At 38.4% G+C, this 19,498-nt stretch overlaps 2 long non-coding RNA genes across 4 annotated transcripts in view; one reads left to right on the top strand and one right to left on the bottom strand.

Moving 5' to 3' along the window:
* Window positions 1-12,341: 12,341 nt before the first annotated feature.
* LOC131360668 (uncharacterized) lies at window positions 12,342-15,008 on the top strand. Of its 3 annotated transcripts, XR_009205897.1 has the most exons (8): window positions 12,344-12,771; window positions 12,849-12,940; window positions 13,047-13,164; window positions 13,312-13,419; window positions 13,761-13,943; window positions 14,094-14,246; window positions 14,373-14,566; window positions 14,714-15,007. It is a non-coding gene; the product is annotated as an uncharacterized LOC131360668 (long non-coding RNA). The 3 variants fall into 3 exon arrangements; XR_009205896.1 differs by having other exon boundaries at window positions 12,342-12,940; window positions 14,367-14,566; window positions 14,714-15,008; XR_009205895.1 differs by having other exon boundaries at window positions 12,350-12,940; window positions 14,714-15,005.
* Window positions 15,009-17,979: 2,971 nt separating this feature from the next.
* Window positions 17,980-19,498, bottom strand: part of LOC131360337 (uncharacterized) — a 1,694-nt gene continuing 175 nt past the window's right edge. Inside the window, exons 2-3 of the long non-coding RNA XR_009205877.1 lie at window positions 18,974-19,017; window positions 17,980-18,119 (exon numbers count right to left, since the gene is read on the bottom strand). This is a non-coding gene — a long non-coding RNA (uncharacterized LOC131360337). The remainder of the gene's footprint in view (window positions 18,120-18,973; window positions 19,018-19,498) is intronic.

Here is a 19,498-nt window from a genome sequence, read left to right on the forward strand (position 1 = left end):
ACCAAGGGATCAATAAAAACCCTAAGCACCCATCTATCGTGGCTTTCTTCCCGGCACAATCTCTTCTATCGTCGCCCGACTCGACGCCGATCTTTCTTCGGGACAAGAGTTTCACTTTCTTCTGAGACTTTGCCGGCAGCTTCAACTGAAGAACTTTGTTTGCACCACCGAAACCTTTTTCGTTCCAGCAGAATCTCTCGCTCACTCCGAGGACTTCGAATCTCCGAACCTCCTTGATCCACTACATCAGGACTCTTATCAACGAACCAATGCAAGTAAAAGATACTAATTATTTTAGATCCGCAATGCTAAGCTGAAGCCCCTTTATTAAGGCGAATCCTAATTACCTTGACGATTCTCACACGGGTGTAATCAAAACTCGATTTGAAACTTGCCATATTTGATCTCTTCTCTTTCTCTCTTTCTCTCTCTCTCTCTCTCTCGTTCTGGTTTCCTCCGTATTCCCTTCCTTAATCTCAATCTCTCTTTGCCTCCTTATCCTCTCTCTATAATCCTTATCCTGTCTTTTATGTATGTGTGTTGTAGTTAGTATGTGTTGTGTGTTTCTGTTTTATTAAATGCATTTTATTCACGAGTGATTTTCTCTGTGCTTTGCTCACAATTTCGGGGTCCCTGAACATTGCTCTTGCTACGTGCTAAATTACAGCTAGTACTTTATAAAGTAGTTATTCTTTCTTGGCCAGGAAGATAACATTCCCTGGAATTAATACATAATTATACCGTCTGTTCGCTGGACAAACAAATCAAATAATTGTGCAGTTAGTTCTAAAACCCCATTTGAATATTTATAATTAATTATAACTAGTTATAATTACACTTAAATATTTAAATTTTGAGCTAAATTCGCTACACCAGAGAAATGGTGAGAGAAGTACAGTTAAGTCTGGATCTAGTAGGTGTGGAGGAAAGAAGAGGTAGAAGGTTGCGGAGGCGCCATTACCGAGTGCCCGGCCCTAACTATCTGTGGCACATGGATTCATACGACAAGATGAAAACTTATGGCATAGCAGTTAATGGCTGCATTGATGGTTTCTCAAGGCACATCATATGGATGCAAGCCTACTTCACCAATAACAATCCAAGAGTAATTGCTGGGTATTATACCCGTGCTGTTGCTGAAAGAGCCGGTTGTCCTCAAATAATCAGGTCCGATTTTGGTACGGAAAATGTACACGTTAACAGGCTCCAAGAGTTTCTCCGTGAAGATTCAACGGGAACTGTTCATGGACCGTGTGTCTTTCAAGGAACAAGCCCAGCGAACCAGAGAATAGAAAGTTGGTGGGGTATATACAGACGGCAAAATGCAGCTTACTGGATTGACATGTTCAAAGAGCTGCAGTCATCTGGTGACTTCACAGGCGATGCAACTGACAAAGGCCTTGTACAGTTTTGTTTTCTCTCATTAATTCAGGTAACTGCATATTTTTTAGGATATATATATATATATATATATATGTTACGCCTATGCTGTTATTCAATTTTAGCATGCAACATGTTTATTATAACGTCTAAGAAGTATCTGAAATGCTTAAGGTTAGGGAATAAAGGCCAAAGGCTTTTGCGTAACCCATATGAAACTTTTACCAATCGATATTTGTTAAATAAATCTCCGTGGCATAACTATACGCCTTTTGTTAATTTTGTGATCGGTCGCTGATCGGTTGCTGTGGTTCTGAATCGCGTTTCTGTCACCATATTTGCGGCAGGTAAACTAATTGGTTATTCAAATTTTTTGACGCAATTTCCTGCTAGTAAATTAATTATTGATAAAACCATTAGTCTGTCCAAAACACAACAATGCCTAGTTCAGCACCATTGGACAGGATAGCCCCTCTAATTCTTAAGATTATGAGCTTGTTTGTGTATGTACGTATGTATGTATGTGTGTGTGTGTATACATACTGTGCAAACTCTACATCAAACATTCATTTTACTTTGTACCAGTGACTTTTGTTTGCTCAAGGAACTCCACAACTGACGGTACAGAGATCAGATGAGGTCAAGATGCCAATCTGGATTGACATGAAAACACAGAAATAAACTGACATATAGATTGACATATAATATAATATATTATATAATATAATATCACATATTGATCTTTATTTATTGAGTAATAATTGTTCCTGGAATGATTTTCAATATAAGAATGTATGGTATCTGCTGCAAATTGTTGTTCATGACAGTACGCCTAAAATAAATAATGCTTTGTAAAAATGTACCCATATATGCTTTATATATAGGTTACTTTATTAATCCCTAATGTGCTTTGTTTTTAGGATGAACTGGACACTGTTGTAAACATGTGGAACAACCACCGAATCCGACGTAGCAATGGCTGTGACATGTAACATGGGAGACCCTTCCTCATGTACAACGTACCAGAACTTTATCAATCAAAAGATTATTTGAATCCTGTAGATCCTGAAAAAATGGTTGGGGTCATCAGTGAAAATGTCTGCCTGTGGAAATCAGACATTCCCTGTGACCATGATTTGTATGACCTGTGTTTTTGTTATGGAAGAGAATAATTTACAACCAAGTGCAACAGCCCCAGAGGCATTGAGACTCTATAAAGATATTCGACTTCTGATTAGAGGACTTTCAGGTATATAGATGATGCTCATATGCCGTAATCATAAAAGTGCATTTTTTGTGTAAATGTGTATAAAATTTAATGTCATTTTAATGTCATGTATATAATTTGTTTTCACTAGCTGAATAAATTAACAGAAAAGTTTAATTTTAACATCTAATAAAAGTAATAGCAAAGTATTTACAACAAATGGCAAATTAAAGAACTTTAATAAGAGCAACTGAAAGATCCATACAGTTTTGTACAAATATATGAATCAGTTGATGCAAATTAAACAAGTCAGGTGAAAATATATTGCTTTAGAAACAGATAATATACCTGGCGCATACGTATACATGTACATGACCGAAAAACCCTTTGAAAACCATACTATTCCAATCGCAATAAAATTACTTTTATTACAACTTTGTGAACAGGATGTAATGTTTAAACATTATAATGTTTAAAATGTTACTTGCAGCTTATTATGAAAATTTAGAACAGAAATGTGTACAAAAATATGAGCTGACGCAAATAAAACAATTCAAGTATGACTGTACTGCTTGCTTTAATAACAGATTGAGATTATTCAGACTACCTGCTGTGAAAACACAAAACAGTCTTCAAATCTGCACAACAGATTTCTGAGAAACAATCTCCTTATACAAACATACTAATCCAGTCATAATAAAATTACTCCTTTTAGAAATTTATGAATTCAATATAATGTTTAAACATAAAAACATTGCTTTCAGTGTATGAATTAGTTCACGGTTCCGTACAAAAACTATAAATCAGCTGCTGCAAATAAAACAACTGTGCAACTCCATGGCCTCAGTAACAGACCTGTGGTATGTAAACATTATATTATACTATGAGAAATAGTATAAAATTGGAAAACCCCTATAAAACCACATTATTCCATTAAAAAGGTAATAACACGGAAACATCATGAACAAAAAAAACATTACAACTAAAATATTTTCAGTTTGGCGCTGGCACTTCAGCTTTAACACTCAACTATGCACCTATAATATATAGGTGCACACGTCTCTTGTCTCACTACTGGCAGCTGCAAACTTCTTGCCAGCCTTTCATGAACAAAACTTCGTTGACTGCCTCCATCCATCAAACACCGTACAATCTTTCTCTCTCCTGGACCCTCAGTCCATGCTTTCGCTGTCTGCAGCAACACTGTGTTTGGTTCTCTTGTTTTGATATTTACTGTGCTTGACACAGTGTCTGTCTTCATGCTAGAAGTTTCTGGGTTTTCTTCGCTTTGTTCACACACCGACTGATGATGGTGACGACTGCAGAGCGGACATGCAACTCCCTTAACTCTGCAGAATTTTGCTATGTGTCTCGTACTGAGACACACAAAACATCTGCCCAATTTTTTCAATTTCTCTTTGCGTGTAGATACTGAATAATTGGGACAATGCTCTGACTGTCTGTCACAAAATACACAATTTGCATGAATGGTAGGGCAAGCTGTGTGCAGCGCAGCAGCTGATGGAGTACTCAGTCTCCTTGGCCTTGTCTCGCTACCTGGCGCTATCTTGTTGAATGGCTTCTGGACAGCATCCCTTTGTACGCAACTGGGTCTCATGAGTTGTGCTCTTTCTCTGCTCTGAACTTCAAGTTGCAAAAATGCCATGAACTCAGGTACACTCCATACATCGTTCGTGCCAGCCTTTCGTGAATAACTGAGTGCAATGTCATTTGGGATCAGCTGCATCAGAATTGGGCAAAGAAGGCTGCCGTAAGAATCACAGTGAATGCCAGCAGACTCTAAACTGCGAATCTGTATCTCACGTTCATCGTACAGCTGTCTTAAGGCGGTGATGTCATACTATTTTTTCACAGGAGTCAAGTTCAGTAGTTTGGACATACACTATATTGCCAAAAGTATTCGCTCACCCATCCAAATAATCAGAATCAGGTGTTCCAATCACTTCCATGGCCACAGGTGTATAAAATCAAGCACCTAGGCATGCAGACTGTTTTTACAAACATTTGTGAAAGAATGGGTCGCTCTCAGGAGCTCAGTGAATTCCAGCGTGGAACTGTGATAGGATGCCACCTGTGCAACAAATCCAGTCGTGAAATTTCCTCGCTCCTAAATATTCCACAGTCAACTGTCAGCTGTATTATAAGAACGTGGAAGTGTTTGGGAACGACAGCAACTCAGCCACGAAGTGGTAGGCCACGTAAACTGACGGAGCGGGGTCAGCGGATGCTGAGGCGCATAGTGCGAAGAGGTCGCCAACTTTCTGCAGAGTCAATCGCTACAGACCTCCAAACTTCATGTGGCCTTCAGATGAGCTCAAGAACAGTGCGCAGAGAGCTTCATGGAATGGGTTTCCATGGCCGAGCAGCTGCATCCAAGCCATACATCACCAAGTGCAATGCAAAGCGTCGGATGCAGTGGTGTAAAGCACGCCGCCACTGGACTCTAGAGCAGTGGAGACGCGTTCTCTGGAGTGACGAATCGCGCTTCTCCATCTGGCAATCTGATGGATGAGTCTGGGTTTGGCGGTTGCCAGGAGAACGGTACTTGTCTGACTGCATTGTGCCAAGTGTAAAGTTTGGTGGAGGGGGGATTATGGTGTGGGGTTGTTTTTCAGGAGCTGGGCTTGGCCCCTTAGTTCCAGTGAAAGGAACTCTGAATGCTTCAGCATACCAAGACATTTTGGACAATTCCATGCTCCCAACTTTGTGGGACCAGTTTGGAGCTGGCCCCTTCCTCTTCCAACATGACTGTGCACCAGTGACCAAAGCAAGGTCCATAAAGACATGGATGACAGTCTGGTGTGGATGAACTTGACTGGCCTGCACAGAGTCCTGACCTCAACCCGATAGAACACCTTTGGGATGAATTAGAGCGGAGACTGAGAGCCAGACCTTCTCGTCCAACATCAGTGTGTGACCTCACAAATGCGCTTCTGGAAGAATTGGTCAAAAATTCCCATAAACACACTCCTAAACCTTGTGGACAGCCTTCCCAGAAGAGTTGAAGCTGTTATAGCTGCAAAGGGTGGACCGATGTCATATTGAACCCTATGGATTAGGAATGGGATGTCGCTTAAGTTCATATGCGAGTCAAGGCAGGTGAGAGAATACTTTTGGCAATATAGTGTGTATTATAACAATATAGGTGTCATAAAGGCTAATAGTAAATATTAGGAAAACAGACATTTGGGAGAGACATGTTGATCAAATGTAAGAGTTTTACATAGTTTAAATAGACATATGAAATATAAATACACAAAAAGTAGCCAGAGATTATTGTCATAGCATCACGTGTGGCATCAAATGTCTTTTTGCTGCCCCGGGGTCGTAGGTATGCGGCGGCGTTCTGTTAGACCGCAGCCCAGTTCACAGATGCCGGTGATGCAGTGCTGCACACTTTGGACTGGCTTCTAGTCTCGTCTGCAGCTTAGCACACAGATTGCTGAGCTCCTGGCTGCGGAATGATGGAGGTCTCACAATCCACCCCGAGACTCCATCAACGGCACCGTCTTCTTCGCACTTCATCTACTTCATCCGCAGCCAGTACACTTTGCCTCACCTCCAAGAGCTGAAAACACAATTATTACATATAATAAGCAACGTGTACATCATTACAGTTTATACTGATGCAACAGAAATAAGTAAAACGAATTTAATTCTAATCTGTCTTACCCTTATCCTCCTCTGGCGACTCCGGGCTGAGGTCTTATTAGCTGCAGCCACATTTGCTAGCTCTGGCTGGCTGGACCGGAAATTTCTACGCATGGTCTTGTAGTATGTCTTGCAGGCAACTAGAAAAAAATGTATGGGTTTTTTAAAAACTACAACCAACCAAACATAACTACACATAAATAACAAAAACAGAATTAAGAACAACAACATGGTGACAACAAAATATAATAACACTTTACACTTTATGTGGCTTGGACGAACTTTTGGTCCTAGCTCTGTGTTGTTCTTGTGTTTGAACTCTATGGTGTATGTTTCTGTAGCACCAGGTCCTGGAGAAACGGTGTTTCATTTCACTATGTACTGCGTCAGATATATGTGGTTGAAATGACAATTAAGCTTCTTGAATCTAACAACTAAATAACAACAACAACAACACAGTGAAAATTACTTACCAGCAAAGTCAATTTTTATTCAGGCCTTCATCGCGCAATTCCGGGTTTATGGACAGTGCTCCACTAAAATGAGGAGACCGTCTCATTATATGACGAGCTTAATCTGTGGAGGCAAAAAGTACGGAGTTAAAACAACATGTTTATTTGCTTCTGAAACAACAGAGTGCATGTTAGCCCATATCTTTCATCCGTACCCTTCCTCCGGGTCATAGCGCCTACAGTTTCCTCAGAGTTGTGTAGCGGATGGACTGCCTCCTACAAAATACAAGTAAAAATGCTTTGTTACAAAACTTACACTGGTTCTGACAAATGAAAGCATGGGTTATATCGTTAGAAGAATTTAGACTTACCGCAATTTTAGGATTGTGCAGCCGCCTCTTCCTCTTCAGTTCCTTGGCTAGCCATTGTAAACAGCAAGGTAAATGAAAACAGCGAAGTAAATATAAAAAGTAAAAATGAAAACGGTAAGTGAATTCCAGGAAAGAGTAACATCTCTGTATGTTTTGGTTCTGCGCTTTGTCTTGTTTCCTCATCTGTGATTGGAGGAACATACCGCGTCACCGTGACCTAGCACCTGATTGAAAGGTAATAATTTAAACATGTCATTGCACAAGTCTCCTGGCTTCATCCCCATCCAGACCGTCATTTTTATGAAAATCCCATAGAAATTTGGAGTTTGCTGGGAAAGACATCTGATACCCAGCATCATTTCTCTGAGCACATTGCTGGAAGATGTGTGTTAAATACATCCACTGTGCATTTAAGCAAAACAGCAGAAAAGGTTACTGTAGTCATGCCACTGTGTACAGTGATTAAGGTCTAGGAGTGCTGTGAGGATCAGACTATTGTCTTAAAATGTTATACTATTTTTTTTTTTATTTTAGGTAATCATTTGCTATATACTTTGTTAGTTGTATACAATAAAAAGTATTTTCTGTTGTGTAATTTGGTCCTTAGAGCCACACACTTATTTGTTTATTATTATTAATGTTTTGTGTCTTTTAGTGGTACACAAGGTAATTAGTCTAACTAGACGCGATGTGATATGATTCCAGCAATAGGAATTTTGTGTCCATACTGAACACAATCAATCATAAAACACAGCCAATCATAACAGTTTTTCTCTGTTTGTGTGCTTTCTCATACTGCAGCTGAAGAGATCGCAGTCCACACACACATACTTTCATACAAGAGCGCACATGCATAGAGAGATACACCCCTCCACTTCTTATGGCTTTCCTTATAAAACTTGAGGGAATTATTATATATTTCTGCTATTAAACGTCTATAATCAGTCTCTCCTCATCCATTTTTGATGATTAATATTATTAATGCGCAGAACTTTCATTGAGATCTCTGTGTAGGAGCTGTCAGCCATGAGCTGTTTCCTAAAACTGGTTAGTGTTACACACAAATTCTCTCTCTCGCTCTCTCTCTCTCACGCTTGCACTTTCTCTCTATCTCTCTCTCTCTCTCTCTCTCTGTCTCTCTCATGCTTGCACTTTCTCTCTCTCTCTCTGCCCCTCCACTGTTCTTCCCTATTCGTTTTATCTCTTTGTTATATCTGGTTGTTTGTCTGTCTGTGTGTTTTTTTTGTCAGTTTTTCTTTCTTGTACAATGGCCACAAAACATATCCTTGACCCCCTGGATCTTCACTACCAAGAGGGGAGACACAAAGCCATTGAACTAAAACTTGACCACATTCTAGCTGAAGCCAAGGTGAGGAATTTTTAAATACATTTATCATTCTTTATACAATTTTATATTTAGATGGGTGACATATTAAAGATAAACATAGATTATTGTGTGGTTAAGCACACCACAAAACTCCTTTTTTAAAAAGATAAAGGTACAGGGCACAAGGAGTCTTTTTACAAGGGTGAATATTATGTAAGTCATGTGCTAATACTCTTCACACTCACTAGATCTCAACTCAATAGAACATCTATGGCTGATTTTAGACCACATCCTCATACAATCAAACATGGGAATATCTTTTGGAAGAATTAGGCTCCATTGCTCCAGGATAGTTATAAAGACTTGGACAAACCATGCCAACAATCATTTATATTGTTCAACGCATTACTAAAGTGAGCCCCATTTGCAGTTTGTTTGATGTGGGGCTGGTTCACCCTAAATGCGATTCCCTGTTCTGTGTGAAAGGCACAGAGGCGGACGGGGTCTTCAGAGTGGCATTAAAAGTGTGATACACAAGTGTTTTTTTTTTTTTTTCAATTTGTCACCCGTATTCTGGTTTCTGTACCATAATATTTGTCTTACAAGTTTGATGATTTTTGGCTTATTTTTGTCTTTTTACAAAAATACCACAATTTTTTACAAAAATTACCACTTTTCAACACAGAGATCAGCTGAGGAAAGAAAACGAGCACACACTGGAGGGGACCCTCCACAGAAATCTAAAAGAGATTGTGTACAACGTGGCAAACCAAGGGGGAGGTGAGGAGGGAGACACAAGGCCTCAGCAATAGGTTGATATCCTATTTAAAATGTTTAGTGAATCAAGTGCCCAATCAGATTAGAGCACTGTCCTTGTGCAACAACTTCTACATATAATGGTAGATCATAAAGATTTCAGTGGCACAACAGTAGAAGCATACTTTTCATAAATTGTTCAGTATGTGTGAAGCAAAAAAATGCATCGATGTGTGACGCATGTATTTTTTAATGTACTGTTTTACAGTCACAAACCCCATGGCTGAATGCGACCTGTCATCCAGTGTGGCAGACCTGCTTCCTGTTCTTTCAAGATCACTAAATCCCCAAGAGGAATTTGGTAAATCACATTGATTATGTTTAAATCAAACTTATAATGTCTAATTACATTTATTGAGAAAAAAAAACATGGAATACAACTGACAGCACATACATACATAACCCAATTTTAGAAATGTGTGACATAAATTATTATTATTAATACAGGGCTCAAGAAAACAATGTTGCAGATTCAGACCAGTCCCATACTATGTCAGTGGTTCTTAATCCTTGTCCATAATTCCCACTGTCCCTGTTTTCCAACTATAATTGTCTTATGCAGTGCTGATTACTTGGACCAGGTGTTATCAGTTAATCATGAGGCAGATAACCCCTGCTGTATGTGTATCTTTTACATCTAGTTTAACTGACATGTTGCTGTTGTTATCTAAATCGTCTCCTAGCTCAAGTACGACTCCATTTTCTTCACAGAAAAAAACATGGAGAGGCGCTGTTTTGGATTTGTGTCCTGCTGAGGCTCCTAGAAGTTCTGCATCATCGTGGTCCTTTCGGCAGCAGAAAGCTTCTGAGTTCTGGAAAGCAGCAAGGCCATACAATATTAAAAGTCTTTTGGAAACAGAGGATGTTGGTCATCCCTTGTGTTGCCTCTGTAATGAGCCTGCTGTTATCAGGTATGATTAATATTATATTTATTTATCAAAACTTCCCAGAGTAGACAGGTTTGAGCATTAATGTTTAGTGACATACTATGTAGAATTACATATACTGTATGGTTTATTGGATTTGGGAAAGACTGGAGAACCAGTAGGAACTTATTTGAATGCAAAAATATAGTTCTTCCTTACTATGAGATGTCGGGGATAAATATTGAGCCAGTGGGCAATTCTGTACTAATAAAATCACTAACAAACTAATCTAACTAATAATTAGTTTAGTACAGTATATTTGAGTTATTAACTTAAAAGAATAATAATAATTAAGTTCAAATTCTTTAAGTTAACAACAAATTCATTACTTAATTTTGTATTTCCTCCATAGGTGCAGAGAGTGTCTTCCTGATGAGTGGTTCTGTGGAGACTGTGATGTCCTGCATCACAAAAAACAGCCTCTCCACAGTAGGGATAGTGTGATTGATGGGTATTTCAAAGTCATTTCTCCATCCGCTCACAGCATCAGAAGTGAGGATGGCTATAGTACCCATGAACAAGGTATGATCTTATGAAACCCTGAGTGTTGCAGTTCATTTGTACCTGCTGTTACAATAAATTTAGGTAATTTGTTGTCTTTGTTCTTGACAGCTTCCCTTTTGCCAACTGTGAAAGTGTCGAACTGCTCCTGTGGAGGCACTAACTTCATTATGTCACCAGGCAAACCAGTGATTTTAATTACCATGAATTATAATTAGATTTGATCTTGTTGACATTTAAGTGCTGTCATTGTGCTTACAATTGCAGTAAGCAATGTCCACAACATGTTAGTTATTTACTGAAACAAAGATGGACATATTTTTTACATTGTTTACCTCCACAAGAAGTAATATCTTTTACATTCTTCTGACATTAATTGTTTTAGGAATGTTTGTGCTAAAAGTGTATTGATTATTTTTATTTTTTTTAATACCAAGGACGTTATGACTTCAGCCACTATACATGTGTCTATCATGTGAGCAAAAGTGGACCCCTGATCTGAAAGACCTCCTGAGGAGTGGATATTGGCCAGCCTCTGCCAGCACTTCCACTCTGTACACAATAGATCTCAGGAGCTCAGATTTCAGATTTCAGGAGCTCAAGGTAATTTCCCCCGGATTCTCCAGGCAGGCTTTTGTAAAGCTGTTGGAGCATCGCACAAAGTGTGGAGGAAGAGTGAGTGCATTTGTTCTTTGCTACATTATACCAATTCTTTATAACAAATTATAACAAAATCAAAAAACTTGTTTTTCAAAACTATTATCCAGTCTGGACATATCAACAGTGATGCTTTGCAGCGCAGCTTTTTAGAGTTTTCATACTCTTCATTTGAAGAAGACCAACTCTGCTGTGGTGCTCCTTTCACCTGCACATCATGCACACCGGAACTGTTGGCTGTTTCAGCAGATGGAAACAGAAAGCTATACCGTTTTCGTCAAAATGGAAGGTTGCTCTCTGCTTCATTGTTTATATTGATTTATTTCTTTACCCACATATTTGGATGCTAAACATGGATGGATTTCTCATTCTTCGTTCTTGCTTAGCTCTGATGACCCTGCTTTTTTTGAGGGAGTCTTTGTGGCTGAAGACAGAGCAGTGTCTGTATTTGTTGACACCATACAGAAAGCTGTGAAAAGTGCAAGTTTTGCTAAGAATTTTAGTAGCTGTTTTGCTAAAAAACACATTCCAACTACCTCTGGTCCAGAAACTTCAAAATCCATTTATAGAATTAATGGCATACATTATATAAAACCAATGTTTTTATTACTTTATTTCTTGTGTTATGTGTGTTACAGACACATGGAAGAGGCACATGTGGGGACTCCCAGTGGACAGCAGCGAGGGAGACTTCAAGAAGGGCTTCTAAATTACATGAGGAGGGGATGGAGGTTGCTGTGTGTCATCATGGATTCCTCCTGAAACCTCTTAATATGTACAGGGGGGAGATATTTGCCTATCCCATGTACCTTCAAAAGGTGCTTATGCCAACCAAGGCACACTTCTTTGCCATGGATGTGGCTTGCAAATACTGGCCGTACCTGGAGAAAGTTGCCAGTGTCCTGCCTACTCTACAGGAGCTCACCACCATGAAGCCCTTCCTCAGTGTCATGCATGCTGGAGCCCATGCTACCAAGTGTGAGGTATGTTTGATATTTTTGTATATGTTTACAAGAACAGAAATATGGCATAAAAAGTAATGTTTAAATATATAAATAAAGGTTTTGCAATAGCTTTTCACCCACTTTTGTCTGACAGATTAAATGGTGTGGTAAGAATGAAACAGCCTTTATTTGTCACATATACATTACAGCACAGTGAAATTCTTTCTTCGCATATCCCATCCTTGGAGGTTGGGGTCAGAGCGCAGGGTCAGCCATGATACGGTGCCCCTGGAGCAGAGAGGGTTAAGGGCCTTGCTCAAGGGCCCAACAGTGGCAACTTGGCGGTGCTGGGGCTTGAATCCCTGATCTTCTGGTCAACGACCCAGAGCCTTAACCACTTGAGCCACCACTGCCCTCAAACCCGGAAGGTGCAGGGACAACAGCTGGTGAGGAGGTGGAGCAAGTCAACAGCCACCTCTCTCGATGTGGTTTGACAACTAAATATATGTCAAAAGCAGGTGATTGTGTTTGCTGTATTCTGTCATACTTAAAAAGAAATTGCCCATCATATAACCTATTTTGCTGTTTACAACAGCACGAGTGGATATGCTTACCCTGCATGCAGTGGGGTGGAACCAGAAGAAAAGCCTCTCTCTGCACATTACACTTTCCACAAGATATGTTAAGGTAAGTTTCCTATCAATGTTTTGTTGTTTCCTTTGTTGTGTGCTTTTGGCCTGTTGTTAATCATACAAAGTTTAAATCATCAATATTGTATAACTTTGTTTATCAGACATGTCAGAGGCTCCAGGATGAGACTGAAAGAACAGCAAAACTAAAAACAGAACTACAGTGCTCTGATGAAATGCTGTCACAGTGGATATCAGATGTGAAGGAATGGGCAGCTGGTGGTGAGCATGAGCACATAACAGAAAACGCACTGTATCCTTCATCCAGTACTATTTGAGCTGTCAGCTTTGCATATGTTTACACAAATTCCACTGTTGAAATTGTTGTGTTATATAATAGTGAATGTTCATTCACTTTTCTTTCTATAGGTACACCAGATACCACTCAAAGCACAACACCCACAGAACTTCACCAATCAATTGAGGCGCTTTATCTTAGTGTGAGGCAGCAGAAGCAAACCCTCTACCGTCAGAATGGTATTGTATATAATGAAAAGGTTGATCACTACAGTATTTAATAATTTTGCTGACACTGAAATAACACATGTAATGAACATGTGATGTAGGCACTGTTAAGACAACTTCAGCGTGATTTTTAATCTGTCCCACCATCCATCCATATTCAACCTCTTATCTGAAATAGTTGCGGGGCAACAGTTTATTGCATCTACACAATTTTTTCCCCAAGATTCAATTAATGCTACTTTTAAAATTTGCAAGCTATTCATTTGATTGTTGACGCATCTTATTTTTGACAACTGTGAAACAAGGAAATTATTGCACAGTTGTGTCACAAATTGTCTCCAATGTCTTTCTAGACAGCAGCAAGATTCGCCACCCCCTTCGAAGAAAATTGGCAGAGGACAAAAAACTCCTTCTTGAGGAGATTTATAAATACAACAGTGTTGTTGAGTCCACCAAAGCCATTGATTTTGCTATGATGGAGCAGTCCCTGACTGGAGAGAGCAACCCAATGTGACCGTGGGAGGTTCATGTCAGTGGTATGTCAGATTCATCATATAAATTTGTACAGACAGATTTTCTGCTATGTAGTATATGAAGTAAATGTTTGTAGTTCCTAATTGCTTTAATGATGTTGTGCAAGATTGTCTTGTCTAGATATAATTTTGTTTTTGTTTGTTCTGTTGTAGCAAAACTTGCAGTCAAGAAAAAGATGCACGATCAAGTCATGTTAATGTTGTGACTGCAAGAAGAAAAGAGCATTTTGGTGTTGGAGATGGTGCGACACTGCACATGGTTGCAGAACCTTGTAGTTGTTCTTAAGAAGAAGGTTGCTGAAGAGGGTAAGTTTAAGAAAAATTATAGTTCATTTGAAGTATGTATGAAGTATGAGCCCTTTCTACTCCATTAAAGTTCTGTGGCCTCAGGAATTAATCTTACTATTTTGTGTGTCTATTTTTGAGATGCAGAGAAAGAAAACAAAGGACTTTGCTGTTTGTTAAGACGGAAACTTTCAGAGGTATCTGAGAGGTTGCAAGCTGTCTTCCACCAGTACAAGACTGCTTTAGGTCCTGAGGACTCTGTCCTACAGTTTGAAGAAGAACATCAGACTGACCTTAGCAGTCCAGAATCCAGTGAGGATGAAGAGGCAAACACACTTGAGGTTGGGTATTTACTTATATCAAGAACTATACATGTTCATGTTACTAGTGAAGCCTTATTTAATTGTGCATTTTAACACTTTACACACATTGTACATTATATAAGATCTTCAACTTCTAAACTGACTTTTTTGCTTGTATTTCCCCAGATTTAATCTGCACAAAAGCTTTGCCTGTTGCCATTGGCCACGTGAGATGCTTTACCTGAACCCAGCATACTGTAAATGTCGTGGATAGAATTTCACATAATTGTCCTGAGAATTGTCCTGCTTCCATACAGCAGTTATTAAGCAAAATGCCAAGTTGAATCTTGTTAATTTGAGTGACTTCATGATTTCTAGCACCATGAATTACTCATTTTTGTTCATCTTGCTTTAAATGACCGGTGTTCTTCACTGATCTATTTGCATAATTGAAGATATTGTAAGAATAGCTCTATCAACAGTTCAGATACATTGGATTATATATGTATGTGATACTTGAAGGAGCAAGAAAACTTTGTTTATTTGTATCCTGATTCAATTTCCTGGAGAAGTGTTGTTAACAGGTATTTCATGAAAATGTGTAAATGGGTTAAAAAGTGTCTGCCACTGTTATTATTGTCCTTAGTAGCAAACTATACATTGCCATGGAGTTTTACATGACATACTTGTATATTTATTATGTAATTTTAACATTAAACTCCATTGTAATACAAAATACAATTGTGCTTTTTTTTTTTAGCAAATATGCACTGTTATTTATTTTGAAATACAACAAATAAACTCCTTTGAATGTTGACTAATTTTATTATATTTTATAATTACAAAAGACTATACCACTTAATAAAAAGTTATGTTTAAGAGAAATGGGAATTATTTTTTATTATATTTATTGTTTTAAAAGTGATATTAGGTAGCACCTTACTCACTTGGTACTCACTTAGATTACCTTCTTTAGCAAGTAACTTATTCACTTCTCTGTCGAAATCTGGTTCTGACTTTACAGATACACAGGGCCTGGACCCCTGAGTAAGCAGCTAATCAATCTTATATACAGAGCTTCTTTTAAATTCAATATTTTAAAATATTTTATTTTATTTAGTATCCCATACCTGCAAGCAAGCACAGTTCCTGTGTGTGTGTGTGTGTGTGTGTGTGTGTGTGTGTGTGTGTGTCAGTCACACAGTTGGGGGCAGTTGACTGTGAATGATGACACAGCCTTTGAGGGAAACATTGTGCTAAAGTTTGCATACCCTTTTATGAAGTAATTTAAATTTAACTTTTTCGAAATTATCCATCCATTTTCTATACCTGCTTTATTCCTAATTAGGGTCACGGGGATCTGCTAGATCCTATCCCAGTGCACATTGGGCAAAAGGCAGGGGTACACCCTGGACAGGTCACCAGGCCATCACAGGGCCACATATAGACAGACAACCAAACACACTCACTCCTATGGGCAATTTAGAATTAATTAGAATTAATTAGAAACCAGAGTACCCCCACACAGGCACGGGGAGAACACACAAACTCCACACAGAAAGGCCCCTGCCGGTTTGAACCCAGAATTCAAACCCAGGACCTTCTTGCTGTGCTAACCACTAAGGCACCCTGCTGCCCCTTTTTCTAAATTAGTTCACACTAATATTTGTACTAGCTGAATGTACATTAAATATTATGTTGATGTTTTACACCTTTTACCATTTCAAAGTAGATATGTCTTTGTGCCCATTAACCCTAACCCTAGGATAAGCTGTCAAACACACAATGTTTTTTATAAAATATAAATATATAAATATAAATATAAAATATGAAAACCCCTGTGTTTCTGACCTCTTAAAACATTTATGGTACCTGCAGTTTTACTTTCAAATATGGAAAAGAACATGGAAATTTATTAACCTAAAATGATTAACCCTATACATTCACAAGCTCTGTGAATGTACAGGTTATTCCTCAGTGTGCAGTATTTCATCAATATTTAATCAGTGGGCACCACTCGTTTTTTAGGATTATCAACCCTATGCAGGCACGGAGCTCAGACTCATCTATGATTTTCCACTTTTCTCAAACTTCTGGACACCATGAAGACTGGTGATTTCCAGGAAGATTTCTGAACATGAAAAATGTTGAGATGAGATCCTGGGCATGGGAAAGAGCATTGGCCCTGGGGTCATCTTCATTAAATTTTCTACTGCCATCCTGCCCTGCTTACCATATGGTAAAGAAGACCATGATATGTTGTTGTTCTTTGACAAAAAGGGTTGTACTCTATGCTATCTTTTTTTACCTCCTTCTCTTCCAAATCAGTTATCTTCTTCCTCCATGACACCAGAAGTAATCAGATCTGCAACCTACGGCACCTATAAACATTTCCTATTAGCAAATAATACTTTCAAGACATGTCTATTTTGTCTGATTTTTATAAAACTTTGTCTGAGCTTGAGTCATGCATGAAGTAATGTGAAGATAAGAGAGAGATCCATCAGTAGCACCCAATTTTAGTTTCTTGTTGAGTGTGTTGGACTTGCATGTGTGTGCCAGTAGTTTTTGTGGCGTATAAATGGCTGGCAGGTCAGATTTGACCCTTCTTTAATTTGACAATCTTTATACCCTAGCTGTGTGAAGGCTTCATGAAAATATGAAAATAGAAAATGGTTCATTTTTTCAAACTACAAACGTCATCACACCGAGCCATGTTGTATTGTTACTCGCACACTGTAAACTATTTAAACTCCATCTGTTCAGCCTGTGGATTTATCAACATATGATCACACTAAAAGGAAAGGGTTTGTATATAATCCACTGAATAAAAGAGCTTGCTATACTACATAGGCTATATGCACTTGTGTGTGGTTTTGTATATATAAAACAATCATTCCATCACTTTTAGATTTTTAATGTAGCTTATGCAAAGTTCAGTAAGGAAGATCTGGTCCCACTTGTTCTTGTTCTCATCTTCTCCCACGCTCTCATTCAATTCATTTTCAATATCACCGCTACACATTCATCCAATGATCATTTGTTTTTCCTATGAACTAATCAGGCCTCAGGCCTTTAAATTCCTTGGTTATCCATCACTGTGCCCCTCAGACCAATGCCTGCCCTCCCACCACTTCTCCATCTCCACCCCATCCGGGTCAGAAGCCTCCATCAACCACCTGCATGCTCTGAACCACCAGCGGAGACTCCAGGGGTTCCATCACTATTGCTAATATCCTTTAGAAGCTTTTCAGAGTCTAAATACCAAATACAAATATATATATACCTGGCATGTTCACCTTCCATAACAAATCATCACTTTAACACACAAATTCTCATTTAAAATAAAATGATGAACAGAGAAAATAAAAAGGGTAATATGTTATTTTACTTTATTATTTGTCTTTAACAAAGAAGCACAGTGCAGTGAAAATGTATGAATTGTGCATATTTTAAACATCAATAACCCAACATGTTAAAATGTGGTAAAAAAAAAAAAAAAAGTCACATTGCTGAAGTGCGTACATATAATTTTTAACTAGGATTTAAAATTGATTCCTTTGGCTGCCAGGAATGGGCCCACTTCTTACCACTGAAAAACAAGATGAATATAATTACTGTATTTTATTTTTTTTATAAACCAAAACAACTTTTTAAGTATAGACCATAAGCCTTGACATTATGACCACTGACAGGTGAAGTGAATAACACTGGCAGCGAGAAAAATCACCTACATTGGCACTTGAGCATCAGAACTACACCACGGAGCAACGGTGGTCTGGTCTGATGAATCACATTTTCTTTGACAGCATGTGGATATAAAGTGTACATGTTTGTTACCTATTTATGTAACACATGGTAAGAGGATGCAGTATGAAAAGATAAGCTGGTGGAGGTAGTGTAATGCTTTGTGCAATGTTCCCACAGTTGTGTTAGTTTGACATGTCCTACCTAAGCACTGCTGAAGACCATGTACAACCCTTCATAGAAACAGTAATCCCTGATGGCACTGCTGTCTTTCAGCAGGATAATGCACCAAAGCACAAAGCAAAATTTGTTCAGATATGTTGTGAGTAATCCAACAAGACTTCTAAATACTGCCAGACACCACAGCACACCTTCAGAGCTCTAATACAGTCCATGACTTGATGGATCAGGGGTGTTGCAAAAGGGTGCCCTACACAAAATGGTCATAATGTTATGCTTGATCAGTGTAGTATTCCATCTGTGAAGAACCTTCACCATACTGAAAAACTGGATATTGTAATGATATATGAACTACATTACAGATAAATAATGATAATAATGATAATAATAATAATAATAACAACAACAACAACAACAACAACAACAATAATAATAATAATAGATTACTCAGGTTTGTGTTCAGTAACATGGGACTAGTAGATCAAGATCAAGTAGAAAATCAAGTCAAATATAGCATACCATCCTGGACAGGGCTCCCACTCAACCAAAACTACTTCTTTTCCCTGTCAAGAAAATGTAAAAAAAATAAAATAAATAGTGTTGTTTGTGTTGATGTTTACTGATCAACAATATTTACATTTCATTACAGACATTTAATTAAAGTTGCAAATATTATTTTTTTATTTCAAAAGAAACCAACATAAAATAAGTATTTAGCTGCTCATCGTGATATGCACTGCCAGCACACTGAGAACTTCCTACATTCAACAGTACACCTTACAGACTTTGTTTATCCCTGTCTAACCTTCCTCACTCTTTCTTTTAATTCTCTCCTGATAGGGAAAGCCTCTAGGCGAGCGTGGTAGGAGAAATCTGTGAACGTCGAATACACATTTTTTTAGATTATGAAAAGGAACAAAATTAAATATAACTAGAAACAACTGTTATGAGGACAATGTTCATCAAAGGCTGAGCCAAGTTTAACTTGCACCATAGAGCCAAACTGCTCTGTTATAATGTGGTATGCATGCTACATGTACTGTA

Source organism: Hemibagrus wyckioides, linkage group LG10, assembly GCF_019097595.1.
Source record: "Hemibagrus wyckioides isolate EC202008001 linkage group LG10, SWU_Hwy_1.0, whole genome shotgun sequence".
Classification (NCBI taxonomy): domain Eukaryota; kingdom Metazoa; phylum Chordata; class Actinopteri; order Siluriformes; family Bagridae; genus Hemibagrus; species Hemibagrus wyckioides.